The sequence below is a fragment of the Cygnus olor genome, chromosome 2 (genome assembly GCF_009769625.2).
Source record: "Cygnus olor isolate bCygOlo1 chromosome 2, bCygOlo1.pri.v2, whole genome shotgun sequence".
NCBI classification, from domain to species: Eukaryota; Metazoa; Chordata; class Aves; order Anseriformes; family Anatidae; genus Cygnus; species Cygnus olor.
Window position 1 is genome coordinate 152,042,155 of NC_049170.1, and position 25,735 is coordinate 152,067,889.

Sequence of the window (25,735 nt, forward strand, 5' to 3'; positions counted from 1 at the left end):
ATTCAAATTTGATTAAAACTTGACAGAATAGTACTGAATTTCAGCCAACCCATTCATAATCATTCATCTGACCTTTGATTTATAAAAAATAAAAAATAAAATGTTGCTGTTCTGAGGTATAGATATAATTCCTTCACATGTCTCAGATGGATTCTCAGTTAATTATATAAACACAGTTCCATCTTGATTATCATAGAATCAGAAAATATCCAAGTTGGAATGAACCCACAAGGATCATTGAGTCCAACTTCTGGGTCCCCAAAGGACCACACCAAAGAAAAAGAAAAAATCAGACCACATGACTGGGAGCATTGTCCAAACTTTTCTTGAACTCTGTCTGGCTCAGTGCTGTGACCACTTCCTTGGGGAGCCTGTCCCACTGCCCGACAACTCTCTGGGTGCAGAACCTTTCCCTAACACCCAGCCTGACCCTCCCCGTCCCAGCTCCATGCTGTTCCCTCAGGTCCTGTTGCTGTCTCCAGAGAGCAGAGCTCAACACCTGTCCCTCTGCTCCCCTCATGAGGAAGTTATAGTCCGTGATGAGGTCTCCACACAGATTCCTCTTCTGCAGGATGAACAGGCCAAGTGACCTCAGCTGCTCCTCATATGTCTTCCCCTCTAGACCCTTCACCATCTTTGTTGCCCTCCTTTGGACACTCTCTATCAGCTTTATAACTTTCTTATACTGTGGCATCCCAAACCACACACAGTGCTCAAGGTGAGGCCACACCAGCACAGAGTAGAGAGGGGCAGTCCATTCCCTTGACCAGCTAGCAATGCCATGCTTGATACACCCCAGAGTACAGTTGGCCCTTTTGGCTGCCAGGGCACACTGCTGGCTCATATTCAACTTGTTATCAACCAAAACCCACAGATTCCTTTCTGTGGCACTGCTCTCCATCATCTTGTCCCCCAGTCTCTATGTATAAGCAGGGTTGCCCCTTCCCAGGTTCAGAATCAGACACTTGCTCTTGCTCAAATTCATATTGTTGGTGATTCCCCAGCTCTCTAATTTGTCTAGATCTCTCTACAAGGCTTCTCCACCCTCGATGAAATCCACAGCTCCACCCAGTTTGGTATCATCCATGAAATTGCTGAAAAAGCTTTCAAGTCCTACATCCAAATCGTTTATGAAAACATCGAAGAGGACTGGTCCCAAAACGGAGCCCTGGGGAACCCCACTAGTGACAGGTTGTCATCCTGATGTAACCCCATTTACAAGAACCCTTTGGGCCCAACCCATCAGCCAATTGTTCACCCATCTTATTATGCTTTTATCTAACTGTATTCTGGTCATTTTGTCCAGAAGGATACTGTGGAAGACAGTATTGAAAGCTTTACTGAAATTCAGAAAGATTACATCAACTGGCTTTCTCTGGTCAACTAGATGGGTGATCTTGTCATAGAAGGAAAGTAAGTTTGTTAGACATGACGTTCCCCTTGTGAACCCATGTTGGCTCTGACCAATGACTCCATTGCCCTTTAGGTGTTTTTCAATAATTCCTAGAATAATCTCCATAATTTTACCAGGCACTGAAGTGAGACTGACAGGCCTGTAATAGCCAGGATCTTCATTCTTGCGCTTCTTGAGAATTGGGACCACATTTTCCAGCTTCCAGTCAACTGGGACCATTCCAGATTCCCAAGGCTGTTGAAAAATACTTGAGAAAGGTCCCATGATTACATCAGCCAGCTCTCTGAGTACACTGGGATGAATCCCATCAGGCCCCATGCACTTGTATGCATCCAGGTGGAGCAGCAAATCCCAAACAAGTTCAGGGTTAACTGGGAGTTTGTCATTCCTGCAGTCATGGTCCACATCCTTTTCTTTGTCTTGTTTTGCCTGCATCCCAGTAACATAACTTGAAGGTAAATTTGCCCTGAAACTCACTCTGTGGAAATCAGTGCAGTGAGAGGAAGAATAAATTTGGTCTTCTGTCTGTTTTTCGCTATGTATATATTGCTCAATATTCAGATTTGGTATTAGCAATTACAATCCTACCTATCTCAGGGGAATTTCAGCAACTTCCAGTAAATATGAATGTGGTGTAATTACTGAACCAAAACAGTAAATTGAATCTCATTTACAAGAGGAGGTTGCATGAGCAATCTAATCTATCGGAATGATATTAAGTAAAATTTTAAGTGATAATTTTATGACTTCACTTACATACATTTCTGGAACATCTCTTTTAAGAATAAGATTTTTCATTGACTGGTATCAATTAAACAAGACTAAGCTTTTTTACTAGTCATGTGTAATATAACTGAGAACCAAAGTTGTGGTTTTTTTTACTGGTAATAGAGAAATTTAAAACTCAGTAAGAATAAGCTATGGAAATTCTGGACATTTAATCTGCTGTTTTCTTCCCGTCTACATTTTTTTTGTATTTCACACATACAGAATCACACACAGAATCACACAGAATCACACAGAATAGTTTGGGTTGGAAAGGGCCTTAAAGATCATATAATTCCATCCCCCTGCCATGGACAGGGACACATTCCACTAGATCAGGTTGCCCAAAGGCCCATCCAACCTGGCCTTGGAACACATCCATGGATGGGGCATCCACGTCTTTCCTGGGCAACCTGTGCCAGTGCCTCACCACCCTCTAAGTGAAGAACTTCTTTCTAATGTCTAATCTAATTCTACCCTCTTTCAGTTTAAAACCATTACCCTTAGTATCATCACTACACTCTTTGATGAGGAGTCCCTCACCAGCATTCGTGTAGGCCCCCTTTAGGTACTGAAAGGCTGCTAGGAGGTCTCCCTGGAGCCTTCTCTTTTCCAGACTGAACAACCCCAACTCCCTCAGCCTGTCTTAATAGGATAAGACATCCACTTCCTTTCCTTCATCTAGACTTTCATCAACTGAAACTCTTACTGGTTTAATTAGAGGTATTTCAGCCCATTTCTTAAAATCTCCTTGATTGGCATTTGCATCCCCAAGCCATGCAAAGTACAATAACTGAGCAACGAAAATAGTTCTTTCACCAAAAAATACAGAACAATCCTGTATGTGGTACAACTTATCTGAGTTCTGGACAGCTGCTCTGGGCAAGTTTTACTTTTTCTGGACTTTCTTCTAGTCAGAGAAACTGTGTCTCTGAAATTCACCATTGCTGTTGACCTTTACCAATACAGCTGATTGCCAAAATACTCTGGCTTCACTTTCTGGTTGAGGAGTAGGGGTGGATAGACATAAGTATATTTCTGTAGTCTAAAGATGAGAGTTGGAGTTACGTTAAATTCATTACCCTAAGTGAGTGATGACTATGGTCTGAAATTTAGGGTTGTGGGTTTTGATCTCCAAGTAATTAGAATTGCTTCCTATTTAATGCTACATGTGAGTCTATGTGAAGAAGCTAAAACTGGCTTGATTCTACCCTTGTGATGTATGTGAAACCCAAATGAGTCCACAGTGGTTTCACTACAGAAGTGGTACCAAGGAAACTGTTCCAGCTGTTCCTCAAAGAGGAGGAGAGCTACAGAACTGCTACCTGCTTCTATCCCCTGGGGCATCCTCCAGCATAGTAGCCGCTATCAGACAGAAGTCTAGAGTGCCAAACAGGGAGGCTGCTCTGCCAGCAGTTTGTTTCCTTTTTACACATAACAAAACAAAGCACAGGTTAAAGAAGAGGGGAAAAGTACAGGACTAATAGGAAGCTAAATGAGACATGATAGATAAGGCATGCACTAGATGTGAATGCATGAAACTTATTCCCACTTGGCTCCCTTTAGGAATATTTTGTCTGAATTGTTTTAGAAACTCTGGTATTTCTGAGAGCTGTTTTTGCTGTGTTTTGTTAGCTGTAGGAACATCTATAAAATGTAAACATTTTAAATAGGTAAACTTCTTTGTTTGTTATTTGCATTTTAAATGTGCATTGTCCTGTGACACCACTACCAAAAGTTTCTGTAAATATCTGTGGTTTCATATGGCCCTAAGGAGGCTTAACTGAATAAACATAAGCATTTGTACCACCTCCTATGAATGGGTAATTAGAAAATAGATGGAGAATGTTGGTCTCCAGGCTCACTGCTATAGGTGTATCTTGTCTGGAGGACTTACTCAGATTTTGCCACTGCAGTTTTGTCCATTACAAATGCCTTCTGTAACACTCAAGAGTGCTGAGGTTTGTCGGAGCCAGAGACAAATGGATGAATGCTGCTGCCAAGAGATTTTTGCCTTCTTTCCTCCCTTCAGATGGGAAACTTCTGAGACACTGAATTATTAAAACTGATTCTTCTGTTAACTACCACGTAGTTATACCAATGATCAGTTTACACTCATTGTCCTAAACTATCTAAAAATTTATACAGGCTTCTTGGCCAAATAATAACTGAACGCTTCTTAAAGGTTTAGTCCTACAGTGCTATTTTGGTATAGAAATGGATAGCTCTGTCACATTTTCATCAAACCACCTTTTTTTTCAAGCTTATCTTTGCAAAATTCTTGACATTTCATTTATTAATCTTTTCCTTAGGATCTGCTTTTGTTCCAGCTGCAAAGAAAGGCTGTTGTGATGAAAACCCTTGTAGGACCTGTTTATGTGAGAACTCCCTTCATTCTCATTTGACTGTTCAGAGAACATCCTCAGACCTGGGAGAAAGAAGATATGAATTACACACATGTAGGCAAGGCATCATCTTCTCCCTTGCCACAGACTTACAGGCATCACCTGTGCCCAGGGATGGTAAATTCATTCTTCCAGTCTCTAAGAGAATAGCTGAAAGATCTAGATATTGAGCTGAGTTGCTAAGAAACGTAAAGAATTTTAAAGTATGCAAGGTTACAAGGCTAATCTAAAGTTAGACTAATACTGTGTAGCATCTCCATGGCAACCAGGAGTGAACGGCATGTAAGGTGAAAGAAGAGGGGAAGACAGAATAATAATCAGCAATGAATAAACCTTGTCAGGACTTAGTGCGATTATGGTGTCAATGAGTTAAAGAATGCTGCTGCCCTGCTGGAGTTCAGCTATGCTTCTGGAGAAGAAAACTTCTCTTTGCAGGTCCAGAAGAAATGACAGATGACGTTTTAAGAGTAGAATATAATGGCAAGCTCCATGGCTGCTAACTACTGGAAGGGTCAGTGACACTTCATCTCTGCTCCTCCATCTTCACTCTCTGCTCCTGCTCCATGTGGGGGCCCTCCCACGAGATGCCATCCTTCCCGAACTGAGCCTGTGGGGTTGCCCACAGCCAGCAGCTCTTCAACAACTGCTCCCACACGGCTCCATCCCACGGGGTCCATCCCCCAGGAGCAAACTGCTCCAGCACGGGTCCCCCACGGGCGGCAGCTCCCCCCAGACCCCCTGCTCCTGCATGGGCTCCTCTCCACGGGCTGCAGCTCCGGCCTGGGGCCTGCTCCTGCGGGGGCTCTCCATGGGCCGCAGCCTCCTCCAGGCCACATCTGCCTGCTCCACTGGGGGCTCCTCCATGGGCTGCAGCGTGGAGGTCTGCTCCATGTGGGACCCATGGGCTGCAGGGGGACGGCTGCTCCACCAGGGGCCTCTCCACAGGCCGCAGGGGAACTGCTGCTGCGTGCCTGGAGCACCTCCTGCCCTCCTGCTGCACTCACCTTGGGGGCTGCAGGGCTGCTCCTCTCCCATTTCTCACTCCTCTCTCCCAGCTGCTGTTGTGCAGCAGTTTTTTCCCCTCTTTCTTAAATTTGCTCTCACCAGGCACAACCAGTGTCACTCACTGGCTCACTAGCTAGCAGCAGGTCCCTTTTGGAGCCAGCTGGGTCTGGCTCTTATCTAATAGGTGAGCTTCTAATTTTCTTTGTGTTAAACCAGGGAATGTTTATTCTTGTTTCATGGTTAAGTACCACTACAAAGTGGCAATCTGAGCTCCAGGTTGTCCTCTTATTGCTTGTCATACATCACAGGAGTTGGTCCTTCATGACAATCTACATGGAAACATTTTCCATTCTTTCATTTCCTGCCTTACCTATAGTGCTTAATATATTAAATCCTTTCTCTCTATATTTTTCTGAGCATTACGAAGGGAAGTAAAACAGGTATAGTATCACCACCACTTGCTTTTAAATGAGTTAAATGAAGCCTATGAGAGTTATGGGTACCAAAAGCTGGCACTCTTAAACTTCTGAGGCACTGAGACTCTTTTGTTTTGGTTGTAAAACATAGCGAGAGACCCTTTCTAAGTATTTGTTGCAAAGTAACATTAGGACATATTAGAAGTGAATTTATTCAGATTAAACATGGATGTTTCCATTGCAGGCATGAGGTACACCTGACTGAGTCACTTCAAAATCACATTCAAAGTCATTACAGTCTAGGGTGGTTCTGTCAGATTAAAACAGTTACACACAGTAGGAGAAGTTACATCCCAGACTTCACTGACTGTTCTATCTCCACCTATATCTGTAATGAAAGGATACCAAACAATCCCAGCACAGTTATAGTGTAATTCTTCTCATTGTACCCAAGAGAAAATTATTAAGATATCATTTTATTTAGAGATTGTGACTGGTCTATTCTTGAAAATAAATAGCTGTGAAACTCCAGATGAGGGTAACCTTGGATATTTTTGGCAACCTGGAACCTAAAGAGGTTAGATAAGTTTTTTCTGCCTTGCTTTCATGATGTTAGAAGTTTAAGAGAAGTAAAAGGTGATCTGTTCATGTTACGATAAATTATTTGCCTAAGGTTATCCAGTAAGAGTGAAACAGATCAGAGATTTGAATTCAGTTTCTCAGAGCCTATGGATGTCCTACAACCACTCTGTCTTCTTCCCTACTGTGCTTTTTTCCTTGTTCAATGGAGTGATAGCAATATCACTTCTGTCCATTGGGAAAGCTGTGCTTCCTGACAGAAGAACGTTTCACTGGCTCCTACTGACCTTGAGCCTCATTAAGGAGGGAAAAAAAAAAAAGAAAAAAAAAGAAAAAAAAAGAAAAAAAAAACTTAATTGTGAAAATATTGAGCTCAACTCAAAGCTCATGAAAGTCAGTAGAAGTATTTCAATGAGTTTCAGTAAGCTATGGCTCAAGTCCACAATGTTCAAGCAATAAAACACTCTGACATTCACATTAGATAGTAAATGTTCCATGATGCTATACGTGGAAGTTCTCTTAACACTGCAGAATTAACTTATTCAATGATGACAGTCAATATTTGTTATACCCAGAGAATCAAAGATGCATGTCTATTTAATGCTTCAGTCCTAAGTGCTTTCCTTGAAATGAGTTATATTTTCTATATTATAATTTACGTTTCCCATACTTGCCATTTAACACATTTAATACACTATTAATTCTGACTAGTAGAAACGCTTAAGAAAAAATACCGCCAATGAACTCATTAATGAAAGTAAAAAGAATTTTAAAAAAGTTTGAATCAAATTATTCAAAAAGCTCTTATTATAATGTAATTAAGTAATTATGCTGTGTTAAGTAAATAACAACTGAGTTAGAAAAGTATCTAATTATGCTGTCTGATTATAAATTTAAATCCAGAGAAGTTATCACTCTAATATTTCTGTACAATCTCATTATTATTTCAAGACTTGGGAAAAGAGAGAGAGCAGGAGAGAGAGAGAACCTGATTTGGAGTGAGGAAATAATTCATTGCATTCGGTGAGTTTTCAGGCACACTATTGCTACAGGTTGTGAGACAAAATCCTCTGGGACACATAGTACAGGCTAAAAATAGATGATTTATTACTCTTAAAAGAATCTGCTTAAAAAGTTGGTGGAAGAGCAGGAGTCTATTTTAAAAAAGTGTTTAGCTTTAAAGTATTTCTAGCCTGGAAGCTTCATTGCCTGAAAATCTCATATGTGATACACAGAGCTGTTTTATTAGGGAAAGAAACAACTTGCTATTTTAAGCTTGTGAAGATTGTTATCAAAATATTATTTCCAGCCCTTAATTGGCTCTCAGCATTTTAACATTGCAATGATTTTCTATCTAAAAAGGAAAGCTGAATTTTTAAAGCTCAATGCTGCTTTGAATACTTTAAAAAAGAAAAAAAAAAAGTAAAGACAAATATATATTTCCTTTCAATATATTAATCTTCTCCAAAATAGCCACAAACCATTATCAGGAGACGTCACTCACCCTGTTTGGCAATGCACTCTTCACTTGCCTTTGCAATAGACTTCCAGATTAATTATCTTCCTATCACTCTGTTTCCAGTGCACTTTACTGAATCTGTGTTTAAAGGTTATTTTTCTGCCTTTTTTTTAAAGATGTTCCTTCTTAATTTGGAAGCTGCTGCTGCCACAAGCCATTCTTTCACTCAGCCACATTCCCCAGGTTGGAAATTCATCCTGGCATCTGCTCCCTGAAACCTGAGCAGATGGAACAGTCCAGGAGGGAGTATTTGTGCCATCATAAGGTGTCTTTATCTTTTTGTGGTAAACGTTCTCCAGCACTAAAATTCAACCCCAGATAGACTTGGCAGAAAACCTATAGGAGTTAAGGGTTTTATAAATATATACCATAAGATATATGTCTTGTGGGAAAAAAATAAACTCGTATTAGTTAAACTATACAGGAAAACTATTTTTTACAACACATTTATGGCAGTATTGACTCATCTTCCTTTAACAATTTTGTAACTGTCCAGTTGATAACCTAAAGTCTGCTGCAGATGGCCCTTAAACAGCACCTGAGTAGGAGAGTCTATTTCCTGCACACATTTTCAGAAAAATCCGAGTAAAATAGAATGTGATTCTGTATATTTAAGAATATGAGGACATCTCAGTGCTACCATATCCAAGGACACAGTACACCCTATAAGGTGGAGAGAAGATAAATTCATTATCTTATCTGCTTCTTTGCTTTCTTTTGCAAAGCAAACTAGTCACCCTGAAAAGCAAACAAACAAACAAAAACAACAGAGAAATGTGGATCTCTGCACCAGATACTTAGGTGGTGAATCATGTCTTCTGTCTTCTAAGGCATGATATCTTCAGAAGGTCCCTTTGGGGTCAGGTAGCCCCACACCACTAAAATACCACACTTCTGTGCTTTTTTGTTGTTGTTGTTCAATAAATATGAAAGTGTGTTGCTTAAGAGCCCAAGCAAAAATCATTAGTCGGGGAAAGAAACCCAGATGCTGGGTGCTGAGAGGAGCAGAATAAGGGACATCAGTATTTCACAGAAGTAGTGCTAGAGAGATAGTAGCCTTAGCAATGTATTTTTACTTCTCAGCTACCCCAATTTCCTGTTTCTTTTGAACGGATTGCAGTACTGGCATTCGTCTGGTTACCACTACAGAGTCCTGGGACTGAAAGGCTCAATGAGAGAGATCTGTGTAACTGAAGAGGACATTCCTACTTTAAAATCTCTTGAGAATATATTTCTTTTAATGGTTATTGTTCACACTGTGAAAACAGAAAAACAATATTAATTTTACTTCTTGAACAACACAGCATAAGAAAATGTTAACCACCATGTCTCCAATTAAACACAACACATCCTTACTTCATGACCAATCTACAGACAACAGCACTCAAATCAAGAATTAATTCCCCCCAGTATGTATTCCTAGTATTTCTTCACTTCTCAACATCTTTTCTTTATAGCTTTCATTTATGTAGTCTCTCCTCATTGCATATTGAAGTAAACATACATGCTAGTTTTTTATAGACTAAATACCCTCTTGTCTTACTTGACTGGTGACTAGTGCTTAAACCACAGTATCCTCTATAAGAGGAATTGGTGTTCTGATCCATATGTGCTAAACCCCTTCCTAGAGATGCCTAGATACCAGTACAACACTTCAATAAACATTTTTTAATAGTCTATTAGGATACCTCGTTCTCTTGTGCTTCTTGGCAATCATCTACGTTTTTTTACAGGTAATATAAATTAGCGTATTTTGATCAGGAAGAGTCCAATGATTGGGATTGTTTATATTATCATGTTTATATTATCAAAGGATTAAAAAATAACCCAGTTCATTATTTTATTAAACTAATTGTTTATTCAGTAGTGATGCAGACACTCTTCACATTCATAACTGAGCAATTAAACCAGGATTCTGGAAGTTGTGCTCCAGTCTAGCTGTTTTGCTGACTTGCTTTGGGAGTTCAGAAAAATCATCGACATATAGGTGGAGACAAAGGAAGATAAAAATGTTTGGTGGAAATACTGGGATTTCAGTCTGTCTAGCTGTCTGTATTTATCCAGGCTATAATACGTGCCACTTCTTATTCGTCTTTATGAAAGAAAAGAAGTGGCTGATTCAAGAACAAAAAGTGTTTCCTTTACACTGTCTGGATAATGATATTATTCTGTCCATTGGATTTCATTACTTTCAGTACTCTAAACCAAAGGAGGTTATTTTATAATTTTATAAATGACACTTAGAACTTTTACTTAAAAGCTTCATCCACTGAAAAAACCATACTCTTACAATTCTCATCTAATAGGAGGAGTTTCCCACACCATCTTCCACTTATGCATCTACTTCTTCCACTTACGCATGTGTCTACTAGTTCAGTTTTCCCTGGACAAATGAAAATAGATCTGCTCTGGCCATCCACCTAAAGAAGGATGAAAAGGTTCACATGGGATCAAGTGGAGAAAAACTCTTCAGTGATACAAACAGTTTTGTGTTACCTTCACCAACTCTTAAAGTCGTGAAGGATGAATTCCACCATAGCTGCCTCCATGCTTCTAGACCATTGTGGTACAACATGATATGGCTTTGCCTCAATCCCTAGCAGTGGTGACTTAAAATAAATCTTTTGACCTACTGGTATAGAATGTGTGTATACCCAGTTAGTAAGTCACATGTCAGCTGATGAACAAGAATTTATTCTTTAGGCACAATAAAGTTGATAGTTATTGGGCAAAATCTCTACGTGGAAGCATTTGCACAACCAGAAACATTTCTATTTATTCTTAAACTGTTAGTCTGAATTGATTTCGGACGAAAATCCTATTCTTAAAATGTATAAGCCTTTGGTCCTCCTCTTCCGACCCACTAGTCATAAATAACATTTGTGAGATATCAGTGCTCTTTAGAGAAAAGCTTGAGGAGACAAAGTGAGTTTTCACCACTGCTAGTGCCCTTGCAGACATAATACAAAAAAGTTTCTAAGTAACATTAGAATATACCTAATATCTGTGAGCCTAACATCTATCTGCCTTGTAATATACCACACCTAGACCTTAGCTGAAAACTTTGTGGCTGTAAGACACATCCAGATATCCTGAATGATTTTTTGCCATACCATTGTTCTAAAAAAAACCTCACTGGCTATTTACCTGGGTTATTTCTTTCAGCAGAAGTAAGGACTCCAATGAAATTTCTGAAGATGGATTAAAACATTTGGCCCAATAAAAGAAGAAGGATGAAATTCCCCTAATCATCCCAGAGTTGAATGGGCTGTATAGTGCTGATAATAATAGAAAACAAGCAGAGGTAACTTAGAAGAAAGAAAGAAAAAAAAAAAAAAAAAAAAAAAGTAGACAAAAAAGGATTTTTATAGTCATTTTCCCACCTGATTTTTATGTAAGCAAGAATCCCATCCGTGTGAGGAGCAGCTGAGTGATTCCCAGGAGATGTAAGCATGGGTAGTCAGGTAACTCAATCTGTTTTGTGTTACAGACGGCTCCTGCAATTTTGATTAGTTGAAGTATCATATTGTCCTATGTCCCTGAGTCTCCAGGATCCCAAATCTATGTGTTTTATTATCATTATTATTATTAATGATTATTATCATTATTATTACTATTATTATTTATTTAATTGTATTATTTAATCGATGATTTCCCCTCTGTTTAACCAGTAGAATAAGGTCTTACACCAGGAGGTCTGTGAAGTTGAATTAATTTGTGTTTGTAGAGGACTCTGAAGTGCTATGGGGAGAAGTACCTTCAAACTGCAAAGTATTTTTACTGTTACAGTCAAACTCTCAGTGGAGCAGTGTGAAAAGACTGTTAAGTGTGAACAAATCCGCAGTTTGTGAATGACGCCGACATTTACTGACTGTGATGAACAAAGCTTCCTCCACTCAACCATGGAAACAGTCACTCAGCACTGACTGCAGCTTTCCTCCTCCGAAAACAGGTGTGCTGCACCATTCTTAAAATTTGGGAAAGATGGTGACAGTTTGTTGCTTTGGTGTTGACAGGTTGCTGCCTTGGATTTCACAATGTAATGACATACTGTCAGATGATTAAGTGGGAATTTGTATTTTCTTCTCCTATTCCATTTTGTACTCTGAATAAATGCAGCTTCCCAATTTTGCCCATTTCCCTGGGTCACTTTCTGCACAAGGCTTGAAGCAAACTGCTGCAAGGTTTCATTGTAGTGGCCTTTGGCCCAGGTTTTTAGCACCAAGTCAGGTACAGCAGTGGCTCTAGCGCCCAGTGTCTGCTCCCAGAGTTAGGTCAGGATTTATGTTCAGGTAATGTTTGGCCTTTTTTTGAAAACAACAACAACAAAAAGAGAAAATTCTGAAAGAGAAAAATCCAATACAAATATGGGTCTGCTGTGAGCAAGACCAAAGATGCTAACACCTCACCCACAAACAGTGATGCTTTAGCCACTGGGGACGTAGAAGGCTTTAGGGTATTCCTCCCAGAATGCTTTTGCTCATAATGAGACTGGAATTAAGTCTTCAGTGAGACTGAGCAGCCTGATAATCCCTACACAGGTATGAAATCAGTGAGCACTGGGGAAGCCTAGGGGTACATGACCACACTCAGGATTGTCCCAGTTTGACCAGCAAGTGGGTGGTGAGTATGCAGGAATCCCCCACACTCACAGCCTTTTGTATGCTCAAGGAAAAAAACTCACTTCCTTGCTAATCCCATTTGGCAGTAATGACTATAATAGTGCAGTCCCAAAATGATTGGGATAAGGGGACTGGCAAGGAGATAGCCCATGACACTGCATATAAAATAAATGTGAAAAGTAAGATTATCCTCAGTTGGATTAAATTCCCTATGTAGGGGTCTGCACTGAACCACTTTCGGGGTTATGTAAATCAAAAAAAAAACAATAACATGACCTGTAAACACTCCCACCTTTACTCCCAGCAAAAAGTACTCTGAGTTGCTCCCTTTACAGAAATCTGTGTTGCTTACTTTGCTAGAGGTACAGACTAATGGCGGGACATTTTCCTAAAACACAAAAGGGTGGCAAATGTAAGGTTAGCATGCACAGATTTTGCAAGTGGGCTGGAAACTGACACTGAACTAATGACTCATTTTCTCTAGCTGCAGATCATAGACAGGAACAGCAGGTGTTTATTTTTTTTTCCTCCTGCTAGTGTATCATTTAAGATGAAGTATATGTTGAAAGAATGAGAAAATAATGAAAAGATAAGTTCTTTGGATATGACACAGCTAACTTGTGATAAGCTGATGAACAGCCATGGAAGCATCAAAACTTCCAGAGCAAACAAAGTTTACAGAGCAGTTAAAAAGAAAGCAAGCTTTTCTTCCACACTTTTCAACTACAGTAAATATTCCACCCGTCACCCACCACCCTCCAGAAATGGTTCTGCTGTTCTGCTTACAAACAAGAAAGAACCACAGAAATCCTAGATGAGATAGAGGATAAAAGCAAAACTCAAAAGATTAAGTGACTCATGCAAGATCACTCAGGAAATCTGACGGAGATGTTGCAGGGTTCCCAAGTTCTGTCCTGTTCACATCAGCACAGAAGTGCTATACATCCAAGTAGGATACAAATGTTTAGGCAAAATATTATTTTTGTTGGAAAATTACCATTCATTATATCTTTTCGTATGAATACAAGAGTTTTGCTGAAACTTTGGCCAGAAGAGATACTTCAGATCCAAGACAGAAATTCTAGTCAAAACCAGTGAGGTTTAAACAGTAGCTAGCCATTGTCCCAGTCTGACAGTGCCTTAACAGACAGGAAAATCAGATCAAATTCCTGATTCGATTAATATTCCACCACTTATGAAGGATGAGACAGCTGTAAGAGGAAAGCATAAGAAAGCCTGGAGGCTAAGATATTAAGTGTGAGTGCAGATAACCCAGATTTTCTTATCATCACGGTTTCTTGCACTCAGCCACTGGGTAAAGACTGTCCTGGAGGGCTCTCTGTTGGTTTCTGTAGCTGATCAGTTAGTTGGACTTTTTAGGAGCTAGCTTTAATTTTGTTTTTCAAATGGAAAAATAAAATAAAATAAAATAAACTTTGTCATCTTGAAATACCAAGAGAACTTTTTTTTATTTTTAACTTCGAAAAGTATTCCCTAGACAAAGAAAGATGTATCCCCTATTTCTTCCCTATGTTTAGCATTAACAATATGCTTAGAGTCATATATGAAAGACAATATAGTGGGCACAAAAATGTGCATGCTTTTACAAGTTCAGCCTATAGCATCCTGCATACAAGTCCTGTCAACATACACTAAAAATGTCTTTGCCTTGCACAGTCTGGGCATCCCGTTTTGCAGGTGTGCCTGCAGCATACAACTCCTCGGCAAATAGTGCCTGTGCATCTTCAGTGCTTCTGCAGAGAGCTCAGATGAGCCAAAAGCTTGGATAAAATTCCCTTCCTTTCAAATGTGCTTCCGGGTCATGGCTGTTTATACTGTTTCTAATCTCTAGAAGGTAATTTCTTTTCCTAGGTGGAAAAACTTCAGTGCTTAAATTGACAGATGTGTTGTTTGATGCTGTTGTGGTTGCTGTTACCTTTTGTTTATGAGCTGGGATGCCAAAGTTCCAGCCTTATTTCTCTCATGCATTTTCCTCATCATTAACTGTTTAAATTTCCTGTGCTTAGACGGCTGTTATTTCTCATTATCAATTCCCTCCAACATCGCTGTGTTAAAATGCAGAAACTGTTATACAATCAGAATAGGAAAAAGACCAGATGGCATCAATAACTGCTAATATACCCCCGTGTTTATGCTCCAGCATGTGTCTGATAGATGGGGTAAGTGCTAGCCACTGGTATGCTGTTTGTGCCATCGTTTGTTGAGTTTGTTTCTTAATTAACCATATGCTTCTGAGGAAACCTTGAAAGCATAAGAACATTTCACATGACCCCCCAAAATACATCTGAAATGTACCTAAGGAACTGAAAGATTTTTAAAATATAGACCGCTTTACTTTGTAGGGATGAAATATGTCCCATAGAAAGAAACTGATTTTTTTTTTCCTCATGAGTTTCTATTCCTGCTTCTTCCCCAACTACTTTCTAACCAAGAGCTATCAGCCCACCTATTTATTGGGCTCTCAGTTGCACAGTCTCTAAAGCTGTGGTTATGATATATATTTATTTATCCAAACATTAGAAGAATTATCAATATTTCCAAACAATAATTGGAGTCACTTCCATTGTTCAATCTCCTAAGACACCTAAGCTCTTAGACATTCATGAAAGCAATGCAGGATGCAAACTGTCACTCACTGGCTCTCTGTGCAGCCAATGAAAAGAAGCTGTCACATCCCTGAAATCTCAGATCTGTAGTAAATGACTAAATATGCCATCTTAGTTATGCCTCTCCACCATTCATGCAGTCAGCTTCCACCTGGTGGGCTTGGGTAGCAGGTTTGCCCCATGGTATTGCTGCTGGGTTGTCCTGAGCAAGCTGAGGATTAAATGTACGATGTTCTCAAAGCAGAGAGGTGACAGTTATGGTAGAGGGATTATGTTTGTCATTCTCAGAGAGAAGAGACATCTTGTCACAGCAGAAGGGGAGGTAATTTTATCCAGGTTCTACAGATATTAATTTAATCCTAAAAAAAACGGGGTTCGGGTAGCCTTGTTTTAGTGGGAATATTGGGGATTTGAAAGGATGTGTTAATTGCATTCTCTTCTGACTTTTAGGGCAGGGTGCATATTTTCTAGTTTTCCAAAACTTCTCAAACTAAATTTGGTATCTGGCAATATAATTACTGACATCTGAGTAAGTTTCTTGTATTCTTAGTATAGTTAACAGAAAACAAATCCACAGTCAATGAAGTATAGGGTGAGTCATTTAACCAAATGTATGTGTCTACTTTGGGATGACATGAATCACACCCTATGCTCCATTGATTATCTAGGAACCCAAGGATAACTTATAAAAATGCTGATGCCACCTTACATTGCCTAATATGGTAGCTTAATTAGTGTGCTTTGCCTCCCACCTTAGTTTCTTGACTTGTGCCAGAGAGATCGTACAATCGGTCACCCAGTTTGCAAGAGATAAAGATAATGAGTTCGTGTTTGTAGAGTGCTAAGGAAATATTAAACCCAACATGCTGTGTTTTACCGATATATCCTTTACCCATACTGATGAAGACATACTGTTTACATATAGGCAGCAAGAGAGCCATAAGCTCTGATTATGCTAGCAGCCCTTCAGGGTCCCTACATGGCTTTCAACACTAGGTATTTTTTTAAAATAGGAATGTTAGGGCAGATATGTCAGAAAACTAGCCTAGAGTAAAGCAGAAGGTTAGCAGCTGAGCTGGGACAATGATTTTTTTTCATATAGTTCCTGTGGATGGCTAATTGGCAGCTATAATGTAACTCTGCCTTGAGCAACCTGCAATTCCCCCATTTTCTCCTGAGGGAATACAGATGATTTTTATGTCTCATTTTCTGTGTTAGCTACTGAATGTCTGAGAAAAGCCTTGGAATCTTTCAGGTTGAAAAGAGACAGATAAATATTATTAATTATGATTGCAAGTGAAGTAATTTGTTCCAAAAATTCTGCAGTGTTCATGTATATAATGAGTCAGGGTGTTTTATAACTCATCAGTCTTCAGCTGATGTTTTATGACTTTCCTATGTCATGAGGAAACAATTATTATGGATGTTAAAAACATGGCTCAATACAGAATTATTGATATCATCTAGATATTATACAAATATCTTAAAACAAACCTGGGCTATAGTATTTCATCAAGGCAACTGAGCGTGATAAATCAGTGTCTGCACTGTATCAAGCTACCAAAATTGTTCACTTATTCTCCCTGACAAAATATTCAACAGCAGATAAATTGCAATGTCCTTAAATGTGGGGTAAGATACTGTAGACATGAGATAATCCTTGAGGTGATAAGATCAAATGATAAAAATGTCATTATAATAATTTATATAAAAGATGACTAGATAGGTTAATCATTTTAGGAGAGACACCATCCACATAGATTTAGTCTATTCAGTAACAGCCTGATTTGTCCTTCTTCTCCCCAAAGTAATCATGAAAATTACAGTCAGAAAGGCTAAATTGCACAACCACATACAACTTCAAGCCCAGGAGCTAGCAGGGCTCGTTGAGAGGGCTTTAAACTAGGAAAGAAGGGGGATGGGGCTGAAAGAAGGCCTGTTGGAGCTGTGCCAGGGGGAACAATGGCAGAGCCGGGGAAGATGGCAATGGCCCAGCTGAAGTGCATCTACACTAATGCACGCAGCATGGGCAACAAACAGGACGAGCTGGAAGCCATCGTGCAGTGGGAAGGCTATGACTTGGTTGCCATCACGGAAACGTGGTGGGACCACTCTCATGACTGGAGTGCTGCAATGTCTGGCTATAGGCTCTTCAGAAGGGACAGGCAGCACAGAAGGGGTGGTGGTGTGGCTCTCTATATTAGAGTGTGTTTAGATGTTGAGGAACTTGAGGCTGGGAATGATAAGGTTGAGTCCCTATGGGTTAGGATCAGAGGGAAGGCCAACAAGGCAAGCATCCTGGTGGGGGTCTGTTATAGACCGCCGAACCAGGATGAGGAGACGGATGAGGAGTTCTACAGGCAGCTGGCAGAAGCCGCGAAATCGTCAGCGCTTGTTCTCGTGGGGGACTTCAACTTCCCAGACATATCCTGGAAGCACAACACAGCCCAGAGAAAGCAGTCTAGGAGGTTTCTGGAGAGTGTGGAAGATAGCTTCCTGATGCAGCTGGTTAGAGAGCCTACTAGGGGAGGTGCCCCGCTAGACCTTCTGTTCACGAACAGTGACGGTCTGGTGGGAGATGTGGTGGTTGGGAGCTGTCTTGGGCAGAGTGACCACGAAATGGTTCAGTTCTCTATTCTTGGCGAAGTCAGGAAGGGGACCAGTAAAACCGCTGTCTTGGACTTCCGGAGGGCTGACTTTAAGCTGTTCAGGTCACTGGTTGGCAGAGTCCCTTGGGAGGAGGTTCTGAAGGGCAAAGGAGTCCAGGAAGGCTGGGCGCTCCTCAAGAAGGAAATCTTAACGGCTCAGGAGCGGTCTGTTCCCACGTGCCCAAAGACGAGCCGACGTGGAACTAGACTGGCCTGGCTGAGCAGAGAGTTGTGGCTCGAGCTTAGGAGAAAAAGGAGGGTTTATAATCTTTGGAAAAGAGGGCGGGCTACTCAAGAGGACTATAACGATGTTGCGAGGCTGTGCAGGGACAAAATTAGAAAGGCCAAAACTCATCTGGAGCTCAATTTGGCTACTGCCGTTAAAGATAACAAAAAATGTTTTTACAAATACATCAACGCAAAAAGGAGGACTAAGGAGAATCTCCATCCTTTACCGGATGCGGGGGGAAACTTAGTTACAAAAGATGAGGAAAAGGCTGAGGTGCTCAATGCTTTCTTTGCCTCAGTCTTTAGTGGCAAGACCGGTTGTTCTCTGGATACCTGGTACCCTGAGCTGGTGGAAGGGGATGGGGAGCAGGATGTGGCCGTCACTATCCATGAAGAAATGGTTGGCGACCTGCTATGACACTTGGATGTACACAAGTCGATGGGGCCAGATGGGATCCACCCGAGGGTACTGAAAGAACTGGTGGAGGAGCTGGCCAAGCCGCTTTCCATTATTTATCGGCAGTCCTGGCTATCAGGGGAGGTTCCAGTTGACTGGCGGCTAGCAAACGTGACGCCCATCTACAAGAAGGGCCGGAGGGTAGACCCAGGGAACTATAGGCCTGTTAGTTTGACCTCGGTGCCAGGGAAGCTCATGGAGCAGATTATCTTGAGTGTCATCACGCGGCACTTGCAGGGCAACCAGGCGATCAGGCCCAGTCAGCATGGGTTTATGAAAGGTAGATCCTGCTTGACGAACCTGATCTCCTTCTATGACCAAGTGACGCGCTTAGTGGATGAGGGAAAGGCTGTGGATGTGGTCTACCTTGACTTCAGTAAGGCTTTTGACACCATTTCCCACAACATTCTCCTCACGAAACTGGCTGCTCGTGGCTTGGACTGGCGTACGCTTTGTTGGGTTAAAAACTGGCTGGATGGCCGGGCCCAAAGAGTTGCGGTGAATGGAGCCAAATCCAGTTGGAGGCCGGTTACTAGTGGAGTCCCCCAGGGCTCGGTACTGGGGCCGGTCCTCTTTAATATCTTTATCGATGACCTGGATGAGGGGATCGAGTGCACCCTCAGTAAGTTTGCAGACAACACCAAGTTAGGTGCGTGTGTCGATCTGCTTGAGGGAAGGAAGGCTCTGCAGGAGGATCTGGATAGGCTGGAGCGATGGGCTGAGGTCAACTGTATGAAGTTCAACAGGCCAAGTGCTGGGTCCTGCACCTGGGGCGCAACAACCCCAAGCAGCGCTACAGGCTGGGAGATGAGTGGCTGGAAAGCTGCCTGGCAGAGAAGGATCTGGGAATACTGGTTGATAGGCAGGTGAATATGAGCCAGCAGTGTGCTCAGGTGGCCAAGAAGGCCAACAGCATCCTGGCTTGTATAAGAAGCAGTGTGGCCAGCAGGTCTAAGGAGGTGATTGTCCCCCTGTACTTGGCTCTGGTGAGGCCGCACCTTGAGTAGTGTGTTCAGTTTTGGGCCCCTCGCTACAAGAAGGACATGGAGGTGCTCGAGAGAGTCCAGAGAAGGGCAACGAAGCTGGTGTGGGGTCTGGAGAACTAGTGTTACGAGGAGCGGCTGAGGGAGCTGGGGTTGTTTAGCCTGGAGAAGAGGAGGCTCAGGGGAGACCTCATCGCTCTCTACAGGTACCTTAAAGGAGGCTGTAGAGAGGTGGGGGTTGGTCTATTCTCCCACGTGCCTGCTGACAGGACGAGGGGGAATGGGCTAAAGTTGCGCCAGGGGAGGTTTAGGTTGGATATTAGGAAGAACTTCTTTACCGAAAGGGTTGTTAGGCATTGGAATGGGCTGCCCAGGGAGGTGGTTGAGTCGCCATCCCTGGAGGTCTTTAAAAGACGTTTAGATGTAGCCCTTAGTGATATGGTTTAGTGGAGGACTTGTTAGTGTTAGGGCAGAGGTTGGACTAGATGATCTTGGAGGTCTCTTCCAACTTAGACGATTCTGTGATTCTGTGATTCTGTGATTCTAAAACTGTCATGGAACAAAGAATCAAACACATCAACACATCAGGAGTTTAAAAAATAAAAGGAGACAAAGGAAATGTAAGTCTGGTTTTCAACTGGAAAGAAGAAATAACAACAAATGAACAAGAAAGTTAAATTATTGAATGCCTTTTTTTTTCTTCTGTCTTCAAATACTAGTTAAGTGAAAATGGAGTATTATATCTATTCTTTTTTAAGAATGAGATAAGAGTTCAAGTTAGAATAAGAAAGAACAGGCTAAGGAATATTTCAGTAAATTAGATGTATTCAAGACTGGAAACTCACATGAAGACCCTTAAGCTACTGAAGCTGTATTCGAACTACTAGTGTTTAGCCTTGAGATCTTGTGGAGAAATGTAGTGGTCTTAGGAGAATGGAGAAGAGCAAATACAGTCAGTGTCTTGAAAAGGGAGAATGGAGTCAGTACAAATGAAGGATATTAAAACAAGTTTTTTTTTAAACCTTCAGAAGATAAGCAACTGCTACATAAGGTAATAAAAACAGCTAAGACTTGGCAAGAACTTCCATCTCAGACTAATCTTATTTCCTTGCACAAGTTAATAGACCTCTCATGTAAATGAGACAGACCAGTTATGATAAAACTATGAGGAGTTTTTGTTACCTTCTTTCACAGTATTTTTGTAGGCAAATTTAAGGAATTTGGTCTAGCTGAAAGGATCAGGAAGTGATTAGACAAGTGTCTATAAAGCACATTCAGTAAGTGCTTATTGATGTTTCTTCATCAAAGTCAGGGAGTGTTTCAGTTGGGCTTATATTAGTATAGTTGCAGGAAGACTCCCATTAATGATAGATAGAAGGTAGATAGAAGGGGAAAAAAAAAAGAAAAAAAAAGGAAGAAGAAGAAATGCAAGCACTAAGATCAGAGTTGGCCATGATTATTACAATAGGACCATGTCTGGGTTATCATTTAGAAGACCTGTAGCTATTATCTATTTGGAAGACAAAGATGGGATAGTTTCCCCGCAGGGCACTTTGCATGATTGAGACTAACAAGACAAGCTTGAAATGACTGGAACCTTCATAATATGTTTCTAGCAATGGGAAATGAGTTCACGATAAAAAATGAGGAATTAATAGCAGTACTGCAGGAAAGGACATAGACATTATTATGGATGACTAGTCCAACACTGATTCCTGCTGCAAAAAGAACATTTCAGTTTGAAATGACAGTCCATGTATATGACATGTAAAATGTTGGTGATAATTATTCCACTGTAATTAGCAGTAGGAAAGCCTGAGATAGAATTCAGTGACTAGCTCTGGGCACCACGTTACAAGAAATTTTGAAAAATTTGTGAGAGCACAGGAGGGGAAAAAAATGGGACAGCAAGCAAACATGGTAAATGTGGCCAGGGAAAGAAAGTCAGAAAGAAATGAGATTAGAGGAAAGTATGACAAAAGTCTTCAAATATGCAAAATTGCATTTCATGCTCACTGCAAAAAGAGCCACAGGAAATCAGGAATAATTTGCAGCAAAGACTATTTCAGCTACAGAATGCCAAGTATGAGGATGGTGACATTGATCGACAAGGTATGCAGTAGACTCTCATTCACTGGGTAGTTCTAAAAACAGATCAGACAAGGTCAGCATACCTGAACATGGAGACTGTCTAAACAATCACTTCAGGTCCCAGATGGTTACAGTTCTGTTCCCCAAACATATTCTTGATGTTTTGCGTAGAGAAAGGAGGGAGGGGACAGGCTCTCTTCTTAAAGAGCTGTAACTAGATCCAGTACAAATTATCTGACAGATGGAGATCCAGAGGTTTTTCCTATAGCAGCTAGGACAAGAAAGTAGAGTGCAGTCTGTCTATAAGTTTTGGGGGATTTCTTTGAGCTGCCATATAGAAAAGATCTACTAAGGAAGTACCATAAGGGGAATAAGGAGAAGAAATTTGCTTATTCTGACATTTTTGTAAAGGCAGGTTTACATAGGTATTAATGGACATCAGACACCCAGTTCATAATAACTTCTTGTGCAACTTGGTGATTTGTCAAGAGAATATATTTATCTTGGATTTAGTCAAAGACCACTGGATAAGGTATATCCTGAGCTAATATCTCAGCAACAGGTTCCCTTCCAAGTACTCTACCCCTCTTCAGAGCCCATATCTGCCTCCTTGCATCTCTGGGGGAGTTATAGCAAGTGGCCACCTGTTAACAGCCCTCCCTGGCCCACCTTTCTTTCAGGACATTTCACTGCCTTTAAGCCCAAACAAACACCAAACACAGTGGTCCTTGAATTGCTGTCTTCCAGCCTCCAGAAACCAAGAATGTGGAAGTAGTTAATTATACATGGCATCTTGTTTGACTTGAATGGCATTGAGGAAAAGCAAGTGTGATTCAGCTAAGGGCTATTTGCGTCTGTTAACAGTTATGAAAATCCTGCTCGGACAGCACAGGAAGGAGAGTGTGAACTGATGTTTCTTTAGAAAAAAGTGTGAGGCCCTTGAGGTGATTTATTTTGCTACATGTTCATTAAGAGCAGTGTTGCCCAGAAGTTCTTTTGCTTTCAAGTCTCTGATCAGAAACAGGTCACTCTTCCTTCTCCAATAAAGGAATTTATTAATCCTGTAAAATTCACAACGAGTTGTAAGGATGTTGGGCTTTTTGAAGGGCAGGTTCTTTAGTGGCACAATGCTTTACTTTGAGTGAAGTAGATGCATAAGGGCAAAACAATTGACAACCTGGCTAGATGAACAGAAGAGCAAAAGGATCAAATACAATATTTCTGCTTCCCTTGCTCCTACAGAAGGATGCTCCTAATGTTGCACTCATACTATCTTCTCCCTAAGATTGTTAAGAATATCTGTTCTTGTGTATTTCCTGTTAGACTGTATCTGAATATCTGAAGATTTAAATAAATTGCATTAAACCGCTTACATTGTGTTAAAAAAAAAAAAAAAAAAAAAAAAGCCCAGTCTGTTTTCCAGCATCATTTAAAACAGAATATATATTGAGAGCCTTTAAATTAAAAATAAATAAATAGGTAAAATAATGTTGCTATCAAACAGACCTACACATGAATTTGAAGAAGTAAAAAACAGACTGGATGAAGTGAAATCCTGTCACTTTCCTTAGCAGAGTATAAAAAATAACACTACTGTGTTCAGTGGCAGCAACTTGAGGAAGCTGGAGATATGTTTTGGAAGGACGTGTGAAAAGAGACAATCTAAAAGCCTGTGGAAGACAGGGTTTTTTAATAAGAAGAAGTATCAAAGTGCATTTCAACTCATATCTTCTAAAGTGAAATAATTTTGTGGCTCTCAAGTAGCCCAAGAATTGACTGTCACTCAGACAGGTCTCAAATAGTCAGCTCGACAAATTCCTTCAAATCTATTTACTTACTGCATGTAGGTGGTATCAGACCCCCGTCAGATCCAGCTGCACATTTTATAATGTATTTATTGCTTTTCTGCTGAAGACTAGTGCAGCGGCTACGTAATTTTACTTTTTATTCCAAGCTGAGGAATTCAGAGCGCTTCGCATTATAACTAATTAAGCTTCCCTTTTGCCTAAAGCAATTAATATAATTTAAATAGACTGGGCAAGAGATTTGCTTAAAGTTATGCAGCAGTTTTGTGACTTGAAAATACAACTTTCAATGTCTGGGTAAGGTTTAATCACCAAGTGAGACCTTATTTCATGAACTCAGTGCTAAGACAGTTGGAGATCTCAGACAGAAACTTTCTAACGGTCCTTTAATTAAGTTGAAAAGAATGATTGCCCTAATCAAGAGAGACTGTGGGTATTTCTCCTAATACAATCAGCAGTAGCTGCCAAATCAGGATGCACTTTTCTTAAGCAGCATTTCCTGTCGCAGGCTGTTGTTATGTGAAGACACGAGGAGCATCCCTTCTCTGAGGAGCATATCCATGTTGCCTAATTACACATTCTGCAATGTACAAACACAGTCTCCTCTGGAGGCTGGAGACATACAAATGTAAAGTAAGCAAGTGTCCCTGCCTGAGCATACTTCTCTTCTCAGGAAGGAAACACCTCATGGGGAAAGAGAAGAATGTTATGAGGAGTAGTCAGCATGGATTCACCAAGGGGAAGTCATGCTCGACCAACCTCGTTGCCTCCTATGATGGCATCACCAGCTGGGTAGACGGGGGGAGAGCAGTGGATGTCATCTACCTTGACTTTAGCAAGGCTTTCGATACTGTCTCCCATGACATCCTGATAGCAAAGCTGAGAATGTGTGGGATAGAGAAGTGGACAGTAAGGTGGGTTGAGAACTAGCTGACTGGCTGACTGGCTGACTGGCTGAGCTCAGAGGGTGGTGATCGGCGGTGCAGTGTCCGGCTGGAGACCTGTGACTAGCGGCGTTCCCCAGGGGTCGGTGCTGTGTCCAGTCTTGTTCAACATCTTCATCGACGACCTTGATGAGGGAATAGTGTCTGCCCTCAGCAAGTACGCCAATGACACAAAGCTGGGAGGAGTGGCTGACACACCAGAAGGCTGTGCTGCCATTCAGCGAGACCTGGACAGGCTGGAGAGATGGGCAGGAAGAAACCAAATGAGATTTAATAAGAGCAAGTGCAGAGTCCTGCACCAGGGAAGGAACAACCACACATATCAGTACAGGCTGTGGGATGACCTGCTGGAGAGGAGCTCTGAGGAGAAGGACCTGGGGTTCCTGGTGGACGACAGGTTGCCCATGAGCCAGCAGTGTGCCCTCGTGGCCAAGAGGGCCAATGGGATCCTGGCGTGCATTAAAAGGAGCGTGGCCAGCAGGTCAAGGGAGGTGATCCGCCCCCCCCTACTCTGCCCTGGTCAGGCCTCGCCTGGAGTACTGTGTCCAGTTCTGGGCTCCACGGTACAAAAAAGACAGGGATCTCCTGGAAAGAGTCCAGTGGAGGGCCACAAAGATGATACGGGGCCTGGAGCATCTTCCCTATGAAGAAAGGCTGAGGGACCTGGGTCTGATCAGCCTGGAGAAAAGAAGACTGAGAGGGGATCTCACCAATGTGTATAAATACCTGAGGTGTGAGAGACAGAGGGATTTGGCCAACCTCTTTTCAGTGGTTTATGGGGATAGGACAAGGGGTAATGGCCACAAGATAGAGCACAGGAAGTTCCGCACCAATATGCGAAAGAACTTCTTCACGGTGAGGGTGACGGAGCACTGGAACAGGCTGCCCAGGGAGGTTGTGGAGTCTCCTTCTCTGGAGATATTCAAGGCCTGTCTGGACGCCTACCTGGGCAGCCTGCTCTAAGGAACCTGCTTTGGCAGGGGTGTTGGACCCGATGATCTCTGGAGGTCCCTTCCAATCCCTTCAATTCTGTGATTCTGTGAAATCAGCAGACAAGTTTAACCTCTGGGTTAAATCCTGGCTTCAATAAAATAAAGGACAGCAACTGCACCATTGCCCATAGACTGTTGAAGTAGACAGAACATTTTCTATGGATTTCAGTAGGTTGCGATTAAAGTGAGAAAACAAGTCGTATTCGGTAAATAACAAATACAAGTGCTGAATAGG